Genomic DNA, 15,321 nt, shown 5'->3' with positions numbered 1-15,321 from the left:
TGTAAAATGTCAGCCAACTCGAATAAGAATTGCGCCCTCTGGGGGCTCAAGAAGTAAAATAGAGAGATCGATTTATATGAGAGATTTAACAGGCTATAGACCAATTCAGACCATAACAAACATGTACGTTGATGGTCATGAGAGGATCCGTCGTACCAAATTATAGGCAAATCGGAAAATAATTGCGACCTCTAGAGGCTCAAGAAGTCAAGATCCCAGATCGGTTTATATGGCAGCTATATCATGTTCTGAACCAATTTAAACATTATTTGACACAGTTGTTGAAAGTAAGAATAAAATACGTCATGCGAAATTTCAGTCAAATCGGATAGGAATTGCGCCCTCTAGAAGCTCAAGAAGTCAAGTCCCCAGATCAGTTTATATGACAGCTATATGAACCGATTTGAACCATAACAAAATACTTCGTGCAAAAATTCAAATCGGGTAAGAATTGCGCCCTCTAGAGGCTTAAGAAGTCAAAACCCAAGATAGGTTTATATGGCAGCTATATCAGGTTATGAACCGATTTGAGCTATACTTGGCCAAATTGTTGGATATCATAACAAAATACTTCGTGCAAAATTTCAGCCAAATCGGATAAGAATTGCGCCCTCTAGAGGCTAAAGAAGTCAAGACCCAAGATCGGTTTATATGACAGCTATATCAGGTTTTGGACCGATTTGAACCATACTTGGCACAGATGTTGGATATAATAACAAAACATGTCGTGCAAAATTTTATTTCAATCGGATAAGAATTGCGCCCTCTAGAGGCTCAAGAAGTCAACACCCAAGATCGGTTTATATGGAAGCTATATCAGGTTATGAACCGATTTGAACCATACTTGGCACAGTTGTTGGATTTCATAACAAAACACGTCGTGCAAAATTTCATTTCAATCGTTTTGGACCGATTTGAACCATACTTGGCACTATTGTTGGATATCATAACAAAATACTTCGTGCAAAAATTCATTCAAATCGGATAAGAATTGCGCACTCTAGAGGCTGAAAAAGTCAAGACCCAAGCTAGGACGGCTTTATCAGCTTTATTTGAACCATAATTGGCACAGTTGTTGATTATCATAACAAAATATGTCGTGGAAAATTTCATTTCAATCGGATAAGAATTGCGCCCTCTAGAGGCTCAAGAAGTCAAGACCCAAGATCGGTTAATATGACAGCTATATCAGGTTATGAATCGATTTGAACCATACTTGGCACAGTTGTTGGATTTCATAACAAAACACGTCGTGCAAAATTTCATTTCAATCGGATAAGAATTGTGCACTCTACAGGCTCAAGAAGTCAAGACCCAAGATCGGTTTATATGGCAGCTATATCAAAACATGGGCCAATTTAAACCGTACTTAGCTCAGTTGTTGTAAGTGATACCAAAATACCACGTGCAAAATTTCAGTCAAATCGGAACAGAATTGCGCTCTCTTGAAACTCAAGAAGTCAAGACCCAAGATCGGTTTATAGGGCAGCTATATCAAAACATGGACCGATATGACCCATTTACAATCCCAACTGACCTACACTAATAAGAAGTATTTGAGCAAAATTACAAGCGGCTAGCTTTACTCCTTCGAAAGTTGGGGTGCTTTCGACAGACAGATGAACGGACGGATGGATGGACATGGCTAGATCGACATAAACTGTCACGTCGATCAAGAATATATATACTTTATGGGGTCTCAGACGAATATTTCGGATCGATACAAACAGAATGACGAAATTAGTATACCCCCATCTTATAGTGGAGGGTATAAAAATCGAAGATGACACAAAAACGCCAACAGTAGAACAGCGAACAGGAGCAAAAAAATGTGCTCTTCAATATTAATTTTAATTTATCAACTTTTTTTCACGATGTCTTTTAATCCTTTTATTTTAGGGTAGGTCATCCAGCGAACTGTTCAAATACAAACGGTATGCCCAAGGGATCTTTCGATCCTTTCTTCGATGCCAAAATGTACACCTGGCGGTATGCATTGATATCGAGGCGGTTTTTAACAATGTGCGGACCGCCACGCTGACCCAATCCTTAGACCAGTACCGGGTTGATCCGGTCCTTAGAGACTGGATAACACATTTGCTTATGTGACTGGTCCTTAGAGAATGGATAACCCACACGCTTAGGTGACTGGAGACTGGTGGATAAATTGTGTGTCTCATGGCATAAACACAAATGAGAAAATGGCACAAGGCACGCCATAGGGGGGCATTTCATTGCCACTCCTATGGCTGACCACCATAAATGACCTATTACGGATGCTGACTGAGGAGAGATTTGAACCCGTCTGCTACGCAGACGTTGTTATAATTCTTCTAAAGGGGTAAGGATCCGAAAGAGCTATGCAGAAGGGCCGAAAGAGTCTTGCATATGGCATATGACTGGGCTAGACCCAGAGGTCTCAATGTTAACCCAGAATACTGAAAAAGAAGAAGACTGAAATATGCCTGTTCATGAGGAAGGCATAGTGGTCAAAATTGATCATACAGCATTTATCTTCGTTATGATTTCGTTGCGGTTGTTTGCGGTATTATTTTTAAATTATCCCACTCTGAGACGGGCCTTTACAATAATTTTCAAAAATACAATTTAAGCGAAATTTTGTTTGCACACTTACTGAGGTGGGGCGCCTATGAGGGCCGCCCACCCTCGAAACCCGCCAAATGGATTTATAGACCAAACACTACAATATGAGTATCAAATGAAAGGTATTTGAGAGTAGGAAACGTATCTGATATCCAATTGTGGGACTAAATGTTTTGTGGGTCAAAACCCCTCAAATCGGACATATTTACCGATCATGGCAGTATGGATTTTAAATTAAAGGTCTTCAGGCGGACGGCCTTTTCCAAGGACGCTTGCTTGACGGTTCGTCAGTAAACTTGACTATATTTCTTCGAACTCTGTTTTCTTTTCTTGTCTTATTTTGCAAAAAATAGGAACATGAGACTGAAATGAATGTAAATTGTTTGTAATATTTAGAAGGAAGAGAGATAGATCCATTTATAAGTATACCGATCGACTTAGAATCACTTTCTAATTATACCCTACACCACTACTGTGGTACAGGGTAATATTTGTAACACCCAAAAGGAAGAGGGATGTACCCATTGATAAGTATATCGATCGACTCAGAATCTTTTTCTGATTCAATTTAGCTATGTCCGTCTGTCTGTCTGTCCATGTTAATTTGTGTGCAAACTACAGGTCGCAACTTCCATCCGATCGTCTTCAAATTTGGTAAGAGCATGTTTTTCGGCCTAGACACGAAGCCTATTGAAATTGGAAAAAATCGGTTAAGATTTGGATATAGCTCCTATATATATGTTCGTCCGATTTGCAGAAATAATGCAATAAAATTGTCATTTGTTAACCGATTCTCGCGAAGTTCAGCAGGACGGATTTTCTTATGACTCCCGACATTGCAAGTCAATTTTATAAAAATCGGCTCAGATTTGGATATAGCTCCCATATATATGTTCGTCCGATTTGCAGTAATCGGCCAATAAAATGGTTATTGGTTAACCGATTCTCTCGAATTTCGGCAGGAAGGATTTTTTGTGACTTTTGACATTATTGGTGAATTTTGTAGAAATCGGTTCAGATTAAGATATAGCTCCCATATATATATATATATATATCGACCGATTTTGACTCTTGGAGCCACTGCAAGCGTATATATTGACGAATCTTCCCAAAAACTTTGCACAACGCTTTCCTCGACAACTTCCGCAATATCTATAAAGTTCAGTCGAAATCGGTTCAGATTTAGATATAGCTCCCATATATATGTTCGTCCGATTTGCTGTAATAATGCAATAAAATCGTCATTTGTAAACCGATTCTCTTGAAATTTGGTGCGAGGGATTTCCTCTTGACTTTCGCAATTGCTGATCATATTCATAGAAATTGGTTCAGATTTAGATATAGCTGTCATATATGTTATACGCCCGATTTTCACTCCTAGAGCCACGGCAAGCGCATTTATTAACCAATCTTTCCAAAACTTTGCACAACGCTTTTCTCGACAACTTCCGCAATATCTATAAAGTTCAGTCGAAATCGGTTAAGATTTGGATATAGCTCCCATATATATATGTTCGTCCGATTTGCAGAAATAATGCAATAAAATTGTCATTTGTCAACCGATTCTCTTGAAATTTGGTGCGAGGGATTTTCTCTTGATTTTCGCTGATCATATTCATAGAAATCGGTTCAGATATAGCTGCCATATATATATATATATATATATATATATATATATATTGACCAATTTTCACTTCTAGAGTCTCAGCAAGCGCATTAATCTTCCCAAAATTTTATACAACGCTTTCCTCGACAACTTCCACAATATCTATTAAGTTAAGTCGAAATCGGTTCAGATTTGGATATAGCTCCCAAATATATGTTCGTCCGATTTTGGGAAATATTGTAATAAAGTGCTCATTTGTTAACCGATTCCCTCGAAATTGAGCAGAGAGGATTGCCTTATGACTTTCAACACTACTGATGATAGAAATCGGTCTCGATTTAGATATAGCTGCCATATATGTAATACGCCCGATTTTCACTCCTAGAGCCATGGCAAGCGCATATATTGACCAATCTTGCCAAAATTTTGTACAACGCTTCCCCGACGACTACCACAATATCTGAATTCACTCGAAACCTGTTCAGATTTAGTTTTAGATCCCACACACATGTCATTTTTCAACCGTAGTTATTACATATTCAACATATTGGGTTGCCCAAAAAGTAATTGCGGATTTTTCATATAGTCGGCGTTGACAAATTTTTTCACAGCTTGTGATTGCATTCTTTCTTCTGTCAGTTATCAGCTGTGACTTTTAGTTTGCTTTAGAAAAAAAGTATAAAAAGTATATTTGATTAAAGTTCATCCTAAGTTTTATTAAAAATGCATTTACTTTCTTTTAAAAAATCCGCAATTACTTTTTGGGCAACCCATATTTGGTAAAAATTTTATAAGGATTTTTTAATAACCCATCTGAAAACATCCGCCGAGGTTCATTAAAATTGTTTCATAATTTGTTATAGCTCCCACATTGTACTTGAAGCATAGGTGTAGGGTATTATACAGTCACCACCGCCCGACTTTTGCCCTTCCATACTGGTTTGCCTTTACTGAAATTTACGATAGTATCGATAGATATCGATATTTTCTTGAAAAATATCGAATGTTGCGAATATCGATAGTTTGCCAGCTATAGGATGGGGGCGTAATTCTGTTTGCAATATATCTTAAAGTTGTTTGAATTATATTCGTAGGCCTGTTGAACGCATCGAAACATTCCTACATCAGTCGCAAGGGAGACTTCAATCCAGCCGTAGCCCAAAATTTCATATCGAGGTGCTTTCAGAGCTATATCCGACTATAATTCGTTGTCACCGTTGAACCCACCCCCATCAGCGCAAATAGGGCGATCAATGGTGGTTAATATCAAATTAATTTAAAAATCGGCCAAAAATATTTCGTTCATAAAATTCCATAATTTTTCCATTTTGAACCACAGTTGGTTTGTACCATATCCCCAGCAACGCTTTTTCCTCCACATAGAGCTAAATGCTCATAGTTGAAAGTAAATTTATTGCTCTACTAGTCCAACAAATTATATACTACGTAATGTATGCGTGGTTTTTAATTTTTTCCCCATATCAACAGTTGGCCAATTTTTCATTCGATTGTTGTTTTAACTTTCATTATTCGCATAGCATACGAAGGATAGCAAATAAGAACTTTATGGGATACCCGTTAAAATTGCTCGAAAGAGACAATGGTTTTAATTATTGTCCGTAAATGGCATATGGAATAAATCCTCATTATGTTGCAAATTATTTAATGCCTTAAATGCTTTTGATTACAGTTGCAGAAAAAAAGAAACACTTCAGTGGCTATGACCATCCCCAGTGGGTATGGGATAATGGTGTATGTGAAGGTATATGACTGCTGTTTATAGGTATACGGACGAATTCGGTTTATTTATTTGGTGGCATTCGTAGATAATGCGTAGTGCTGCGTCTGCGAACGATTTAAAAGCGTAATTAATTGTTACTCCAATGGGGAATTTATATATTTATTGCAGACCAGAAGAAACAAAAAAAAAACGTTAATGTGTAATTAAAAATTAATTTACAATGTTAAATGAATAATTTTAATGCATTATTTTGTGAATTCATTTGGGAGAATATACAACACCATAGACTGCCATGACTATGAAAGGCAAAGATAATTCGAAAACAACGAGCGGATCCTGTGTGATATGAAAGGAAAAACAAACCAAGAAGAAGAATAACAAGTAAAAGAGTGCTCGGCCGGGCCGAAACTTATATACCCTCCACCATGGATCGGATTTGTCAAGTTCTTTGGATGACTTTTTCAAATTCATATGAGCTATATCAAGTTATAGACCAATATGGACCGTACTTGTCATGGCTGTTGGGCGTCATGGAAAAACACCACCTCCAAAATTTCAGGCAAATTGAGTAATAATTGCGCCCTCCCGAGGCTCAAAAAGTCAAACTGTGGGAGCGGTTTACATGGCAGCTATATCAGGTTATCAACCAATTTAAACCATACTTGGAACAGTTGTTGGAAGTCATACCAAAACGGCATATACCAAAACGGCATTTCAGCCAAATCGGATAAGAACCGCGCTCTCCAGAAGCTCAAAACGTCCAATCGGGAGATCGGTTTATATGGATAAGAGTTGTGCCCTCTAAAGGCTCATGAAGTCAAGACCCAAAATCGGCTTATGCGGCAGCTATATCAAGCTAAGAACCGCGCTCTCCAGAAGCTCAAAACGTCCAATCGGGAGATCGGTTTATATGGATACGAGTTGCGACCACTAAAGGCTCAAGAGGTCTATCGGATCGGTTTATACGCCAGATATATCGGTTTATACGCCAGATATATCAGGGATGAACAGATTTGCGCCATACTAAGCACAGCTTTTGGAAGTAATACCAAAACACCACGTGCAAAATTTTAGCTAAATCGGATACGAATTGCGCCCTTTAGAAGCTCAAGAAATCAAGACCCAAGGTCGGTTTATATGGCAACTATATCAGGTTAACAACCGATTAAGACCATACTTGGCACAGTTGTTGGAAGTTACACCAAAAAGACATATGCAAAATTTCAACCATATTGCGCCCTCTAGAAGCCCAAAAACTCTAATCGGGAGATCGGTTTATATGGCAGCTATATCAGGTTATCAACCGGTTTAGACCATACCATACATAGTTGTTGGGAGTCATACCAAAACACTTCGTGCAAAATTTCAGCCAAATCGGAAAAGAATTGGGCCCTTTAGAAGCTCAAGAAGTCAAGACCCAAGATCGGTTTATATGGCAGCTATATCAGGTTATCAACCGATTAAGACCATACTTGGCACAGTTATTGGAATCTTAACCATATTGAATAGGAATTGCGCCCTCTAGAAGGTCAAGAAGTCTAATCGGGAGATCGGTTTATATGGCGTCTATATCATATAAACTGATATCCCTACTGGGTTTGAAGTCATACCAAAACACTTCGTGCAAAATTTCAGCCAAATCGGTTAAGAATTACGCCCTTAAGACGCTCAAGAAGTCAAGACCCAAGATCGGTTTATATGACAGCTATATCAGGTTTTCAAACGATTAAAACCATACTTGGCACAGTTATTGGAAGTGATAATAAAACAGCACGTGCAAAATTTTAGCCAAATCGTCAAGGCCAAGATCGGTTTATACAACAGCTATGTCAAAACATATACCGATTTGGCCGATTTACAATCTCAACAAAATTTCAAGCGCTTAGCTTAACTCCTTCGAAAGTTAGCGGGCTTTCGACAGACGGATGGGCATAATCCACTTAAAATGTCAAGACGCTCAACAACATTTATACTACTTGGCGAACCGGGCCCGCTCCGCTGCGTCTTCTTTAACTCTGTAGTAGCTTTTTAGGGTGGCGATACTTCGCCCTGAATGCGGATATTGAATTCGTGCCATTGTAGTCTATGACGCTGAACGCGTTCATATCCTGAGGAGAACATCGGACAAAGCGGTGTTTATCCCCTCTAAATGTTGGCGACATTTGCGAGGCACAATGCCATGCATGGTCATTTAAAAAATGTCCCCAAAGAAGTGTCGCACTGCGGGGCGCCTTTCGTACTCGGCTTCAAAAACAATTCATTATCAATGAGTTTTAACTTGAATCGGAAAGGACTCATTGATGTGTGAGAATTTTCTCCTTTTCGATTCCTGTTGGTAAACTTCTTCCTTAGGGTAATGTTCTTATTAGGGGAGGGATGGCACCTCAGACATTTCGACTCAAATATGGATATCAAATTCGTGCTGCACTTCCACATCCCTTTAATTTGAGCCTCATATTGCCATGGCCGGTAAATATGAACCGTTTGGAGGGTGTTTTGGGACTGGAGCGGCCAACGGAACTTTGCACTGAAAATAGATATCAAATTCGTTTATATTCCCAACGGATATGAAGTTAGGGGGAGCTTTAGGGCGTACCCCAAAATACAAAATTGGATATGAAATTCGTTTTCTACTCTCAAATACCTTTCATTTGAGTCCCATATTGTTATAATGGGTCAAATAACCCATTTGACATATATTTAGGAGGAAAAGCGCCACCTAGACTTGAACGCAAATTTTAATGCCATATTCGTAATCTATTCCCAAATACCTTTCATTTGAGTCCCATATAGCCATGGTCGGCTAATGTGCCCATTTAGGGGTATTTGGCGGTGGGCGACCTCCCATTACTTGGACCTAATGTTTAATGCCATACTTGTAATCTACTGCCTAATACTTTTCATTTGAGTCCCATATTGACATGAACTTTAAATATATCAGTTTAGAGAAGTTTTGGGCTTGGGGCCCGCTGAGTACTTGGTTCAGCCCAGTATCATATAAAATAGTTATAATGGATCTAATGGCGTTTTTGACGGGTGACGTGACGCCCTATACTTCGATCTGATTTTGTATGCCAGATTCGAAATCGGGAGTAGATTTGAGCCCTATATTGAAATGAACATCCGATATGTCTGTTTGGGGGGGGGAGTTTTGGGGTTGGGGCGGCCCGATGTGTACTTAGACTCAAATTTTAAAATCATATTCGTATTTTACTCTCCAATACCTTGATACCTATATTGTAACGATCGGTCCACTTTTGATTTTGGGTTGTGTTTTTGGCATCAGGGGGAGGGTCCGTCCCCCTTCCGATACCGCAAAATTATACAGCTTATGTTTCCTTGCAGACCAACCAACATAATATGCAAAAACTTCGAGAAAATCGGTTCTGCCGTGTTTCAGTCATACGCAACACACAAACCGAGTCCCATATATCCGTGATTGGCTAATGTGCCCATTTGGAGCGTTTTTGTGGGGTTGGGGTGACCCCCTATACTTCGACATGAATTTGTATACCAGATTCGTTATCTACTCCCGCATACTTTGCATTCGATACCCATATAGTCCTTATCGGTCCACTTTTGATTTTGGGTGGTGTTTTTGGGGTAATGGTGGAGGGTCCGCCCCCTTCCGTCATCAATAAATTATAAAGCCTATTCCTACTTCCTGACTATATTCGTAATCTACTCCCGAATACCTTTCATTTGAATTCCATATTGTCATGATCATCAACTACATCTATTTTAAGGGGGTTTTTGGGCTGAGGCGGCCCCCAGGCACATGGATCCAACTTTCATTATCAAATTCGTACTCTACTCTTGAATACCTTTCATTTGAATCCCATATTGTCCCGATCGGTCCACTGTTATTTTAGGGTAGTACTTTTAGGTTAAGGGGGAGGGTCCGCTCCCCTCTCGATATCAAAAAATTATATAGCCTATGTTTCTTTTCAAACCAACCTACACAATCTGTGAAAATGTCAAGGTAATTGGTTCAGCCGTTTTTGAGTCTATAGGGAACAAACAAACAAACCGACAAACAAACACAAATTGAATTTTATATATAAGACTAGCTGAACCGGACCCTCTCCGCTGCGCCTCCTTTTACTTTTAATATTTATTTTCAACAACTAAAGAGCTTTTAGTGAAATACTATTCTACGAAAATGGTATATCGCTTGACTAACAGTTTTACAATATAAGTGTCTTTATCTGAATTCCATATGATCTTTATTGGTCTACGAATTTAAGTTTGTATGTAAGGTGTACTTCATTCTTAAAATACTTTATTTCAGACCGATATTCTCATGATGTCTGATTTAGGGCCCTGAAAAAATATCAGCATCGTACTCTTCTCTCAAATACCATTTATTTCAACCCCATATTGCCATTGGTTTTGAGGGGGAGTTTACAGGACGAGGCGCCCCCCAAACACATGGCCCCAAAATTGGTTACCAAATTCGTATTCTACTCCCAAATACCTTTATTTAAACCCCATTATGCGATGGTCAGTAAAAAATTGCTGTTTGTGGGTTATTTTGGGATAGGGGTAGATCCCCAGAAAATTGGTTCCGAAAGTGGGTATCAACTCTTGCTCTGCCCCCAATACCTTTCATTTAAGCCCCACATTGACATGTTCGGTAAATATGCCCGACTTAGGGGTATTTTGGGGAGTGGGGTTGTCCCCCAAATACGAAGCTCTGAAAATATATCAGCAATGTGCTCTATTCTCATATATCTATATGTTACTTATTTGAACCCCATATTGCCATTGGCCTCAAAAGTGGATATCAAATTCGTTTTCTAATCTCAAATACCATTCATTTAAACCCCTTATTGAAAAAGCCAGCAAATATGTACGGTTTGGGATATGGGGCCTAAAAACTATGAATATTGAGCTCCACTGTCTGTCCTATTTGGGGATTGTTATGGTGGTGGGACGTCCCCTAGACAGTTGGGTCCGAATGTTAATATCAGATTCATGGTCTACTCCCAAATACCTTTCATTTGAGCCCCATTTTTCTATAGTCGGCAAAAATTACCGGTTTGGAGGGTGTTTTGGGGGTTGGGGCGGCCACTCAGTGACTTCCATTTGAAAATATATATCAGATTCGTGTTCTACTCTAAAAAGCCTCTTTTTTGAGCCTCATATTGCATTAGTCAGCAAATACTTCCTCTTTTGGAGGTGTTATGGGGGTGGGGTGGCCCCATAAACACTTTTCCCGAATATTGATATCAGATTTGTGCTTTACTTCGAAAGACCTTTCATTTGAGCCCCATATTGCTTTGGTCGCAAATTTATCCTCTTTGGGGGATGGGCGGACCCTCAAACACTTGATCCCACATCTGGATATGAGATTCGTATTCTACACTCAAATACCTTTTATTTAAGCCCCATATTGTCATGATCAGTAAATAAGTCCTGTTTGGGGGGTATTTTAAATAAGGGGTGTACCCCCAGAAACTTGGTCCCAAATTTGGATATCAGATTCGTGTTTTACTCGCAAATACCTTTTATTTGAGTCCCATATTGCCATGTTCGGTAAATATGTCAGATTTAGGGGTGTTTTGGGGGTTGGGGTGGTCCCCCAAACACATAGTCCGACAATTGGATATCAGATGTGTTTTCTAATCTTAAATACCTTTCTTTTGAGTCCCATAATGTCGTTATTGGTGTATATATATACTTGGTGGGTTTTGGGGGTGGGGCGCCCCCCCTAGGTACCCCAGCCGAAATTTGGATACCAAGTTTTTGTTTATAGTTTACTGTAAGAGAGCACACAAAATTTCGCTTTTTCTATGAGATCTGGCGTTTTTAACAATTAGGGTAAGGGGGAGGGTCCGCCCCCCCTTCAGATATCAAAAAATTTAGTACCCTATTTTCACCACAAGATCATTACGCACCATCTGTGATAATTTCAAGAAAATCGGTTCAGCCGTTTCTGAGTCTATAAGGACCACACACACAAACAAACACAAATTGATTTTTTTATATATTAGAAGACATGGGGTCTTAGACGCATATTTCGAGGTGAATGATGGAATGACGAAATTAATATACCCCCCATCCTATGGTGGAGGGTATAACAAGTAACCAGTAAAGAAAGGCAAAAGTCGGGCGGTGCCTGCTGTATAATAACCTACTCCTACCCTGTAAGTACAAAGTGGGAGCTATATTTAATGCTGAACCAATTATGATGGACCTCGGCGGATGTTTTCAGATGGGCTACTAATCATATTTGGAGCAAATTTGTTCAAACTGTGACAACTACGGATGACAAGTGACATCATTATTGCAAATTGGCCAAAATCTGTTATGCATATATATGGGAACTATATCTTAATCTGAACCGGTTTCGAGCAAACTTCTCACGTATTGTGGTAGTAGTCAAGGGAAGCGTTGTGTAAAATTTTGGCAAGATTGGTCAATAAATCCGCTTGCTGTGACTCTAGAACTTAAAATCGATACATATACATGAGAGCTATATCCAAATCTGAAGCGATTTCCATGAAATTCGAGGGTCAAGTAAGGTCGAGAGTCAAGAGAAAATCTTTCGTGTTAAAATCGGTGAGAATTAGTTAACAAATGACTATTTTATTGCATTATTACTGCAAATCGGGAGCGCATATATATAAATCTGAACCGATTACGACTGAACTTTATGAAATTGTGGCAGTTGTCGAGAAAAGCGTTGTACAAATTTTTGGTAAAATTGGCGAATAAATAAATATATATGAGAGCTATATCTAAATCTAAACCGATTTTTATGAAATTAGCCGAAATTTACCGGTTAAGAGTCAAAATAAAATCCTTCATGCCAAATTTCGAAAGAATTGATCCTAGTGTTTATGCAAGGTATAAAAAAGTATTTGGATACCCACCACCTCGAGTACATATATACAGCATTTTGTTAAAGTCGGCTAAATCGGGGAATAAATACGCTGAAACACCTTCAATCGGGAGATGGTTCCATATGGGGGTTATAGCCAAAAATGATCCGACCGTCGACCATATGACTACCAATCAGAAAGTTGTTGTATGTAAGATTTGTATTATTTGAGCGAATACTGGCCTTAAGGGTAATAGGCGTTTTGAATCCCGTAGCTCCTCTTTATTCTTATGTAAATGTGACTAGAAGGCCTACATTCTTCTATTTTATGTGTGAATACAGTGACCCTAACTCAAGATACTGTAAAACATTATAATTTTTTAAAAACTTGAATTACATATGCATGAAGTTGATGTCATGCATGAGTGACCCTGTATGGGTAACTTTTCTGTCCCCAAGTTGTCATTCATATCACCATCCATGGCCCCCAGCAAACATGTGTCGCCAGAGGTATGTCAAAAACATTGCAAAAAAAAAAAAGTTACCCAGACATGATCCCACTCATGGCCCTATTGCTGTTCTACCACTGATCAAAAAAGTTTTTGCATTCACGCAACCCAAAGTAAAACGGAAACATACCTACCTATGAAATTGAATAGGTCCTTATTTTTTTTTTTTTTTTTTTTTTGTTGGGCTTTTTTTATTTTCTTGATACGTTTTCTTCCAAGTTTTTCAACAACTTTTCTGCTTATAAAGTCAAAGTCTGTTGATTGCAAGGGGAAGTTCGTTTTTTTTACAAGAAAAATCTTTTTCGTTACATGAGATAAAGGAAAAAGTTTCTTTATCATAAGTTTTGATTTTGTCACATTTTTTACGTGGGTCTAGTTAAGAAAGAGAACGAAAATTTCTTCACTACATAGTAAGCGAAACATATTCACATGAATATCATTATGTGATTTATGCAAACTAAACTTAAGAACACTAAGGAGTTATTACATAAAAGAGGTTTAGCAGATTAAAGGGAGGAGATATCAGTCAAAGATAGCCTTGGAACAGAAACTTAGGTAAAAATAATAACAAAACTTTATTAAAAACAAGTGAGGATAGGCTAAAGTCACACCACATTGAGTATGCAGGTATGAAATTTCAACCAAAATCCGGACATATTGTGGGAGTTGGATTGATAGAAGAATCGTAATGCAAAATATTAAGAAGATCGGTTGATAAATGCACTAGCAAAGGCCTTAAAAGTGAAAATCGGGAGATATGCATATGTAAGGGAACTACTGCTAAAATTTCTTTCTATGAAATTTATCAGTGATCAGAAAACACAAATTAATGCATTATTAGTCAAAATCAGAGGCATATATATATATGAGAATCGAAACCTTAAGAGATTCTAACCAAAATCGGCATACAAAGTTAAACTCATAAAAAAGGACATTGTGCAAAATTTAACGAAAATCCACTGAGAAATAAAAGCGTGCTAAGTACGGCCGAGCAGAATCTTGGGAACCCACCACCATGGATTCTGCCAAAAATTTATTCAAAATTTATTCTACATACAAAACTTTTGTCAACATAAAAAAATTCACAAAGCCACATGGCTGTCACCCGATCAAAACACGAGAAACCAAATTGATCACCTTGTGATAGATGGATGGCATTCATCCAATGTGTTAGATGTACAAATGATTCGTAAATATAGATTCGGATTGATACGTTGTTGCAGCAAAGGTTTCCACCCCTTTGAGTATGGCGAGAAAAGTTCGATGAGACACTGCAAGAATGCTGGACATTGAAAAGCTGCAAACACAACAGACGGCAACGGCATACTCCACCCGTATGACCCAACCACTTGATGAAAGCACTCCTTGTACCGATGATATAACGGCGCAGTGGCAATCCATTTCCCACTCCATGGAAAATGCCGTGAAATCCGTACTTGAGTGCCGGAAAGCTGACCCAAGAAACCCATGAAAAGACCAAGAGTCTCGAGATGCTACAGCAGAAGCCAAGAATGCGGCACACAGAGCTTCCCTGCAATCAATATCAAAGCGCCAAATGAAGGAGAGGTATCGGGAGAAAAGGAGAGAGGAGAAACGCATATTCCGCAGAGAGAAGAAGGAAATGGAAAGACGTGAGTGTGATCGAAATGAGATGTAAAGGAGTATGAATGAAGTCCAGAAATTCTACCAAAAAATCAAACATCAAACCGATGGTTTTGGTACAGACACAGCCTCCTGCAGATACAAAGAAGGAAATCAGGTAACTGATACCGGAGAACCAATCACTGATGATGGTATAGCATGTTTACCTCCTAATTAGAATGAGTTCCAAATAGCTGTGACCCGACTGAAGAACAACGAGGCATAAGGAGCCGACGGGTTGCCCTCTTAACTGTTTAAGAACGGAGGCGACACGCTGATAAGACGTATTGCAAATTTTGCCCATGAACATTCCACTAAGGAACAGGGGCGAACTTCTCACATATCAATGAGTGCAGTCCGATTCAAGTTTTAAACTCAATGATAGGGGACCTCC

At 38.8% G+C, this 15,321-nt stretch overlaps 1 protein-coding gene across 1 annotated transcript in view; it reads right to left on the bottom strand.

Annotated features, from left to right (window-relative positions):
• LOC106089775 (guanylate cyclase soluble subunit beta-1) overlaps window positions 1–15,321 on the bottom strand; it is a 293,195-nt gene that overhangs the window by 122,151 nt on the left and 155,723 nt on the right. The gene's annotated exons all lie outside the window — the stretch shown is intronic.

This window comes from Stomoxys calcitrans, chromosome 2 (genome assembly GCF_963082655.1).
Source record: "Stomoxys calcitrans chromosome 2, idStoCalc2.1, whole genome shotgun sequence".
Classification (NCBI taxonomy): domain Eukaryota; kingdom Metazoa; phylum Arthropoda; class Insecta; order Diptera; family Muscidae; genus Stomoxys; species Stomoxys calcitrans.
The sequence above is the reverse complement of the archived record's forward strand: the minus strand, read 5'-3'. Positions and strand labels throughout refer to the sequence as shown.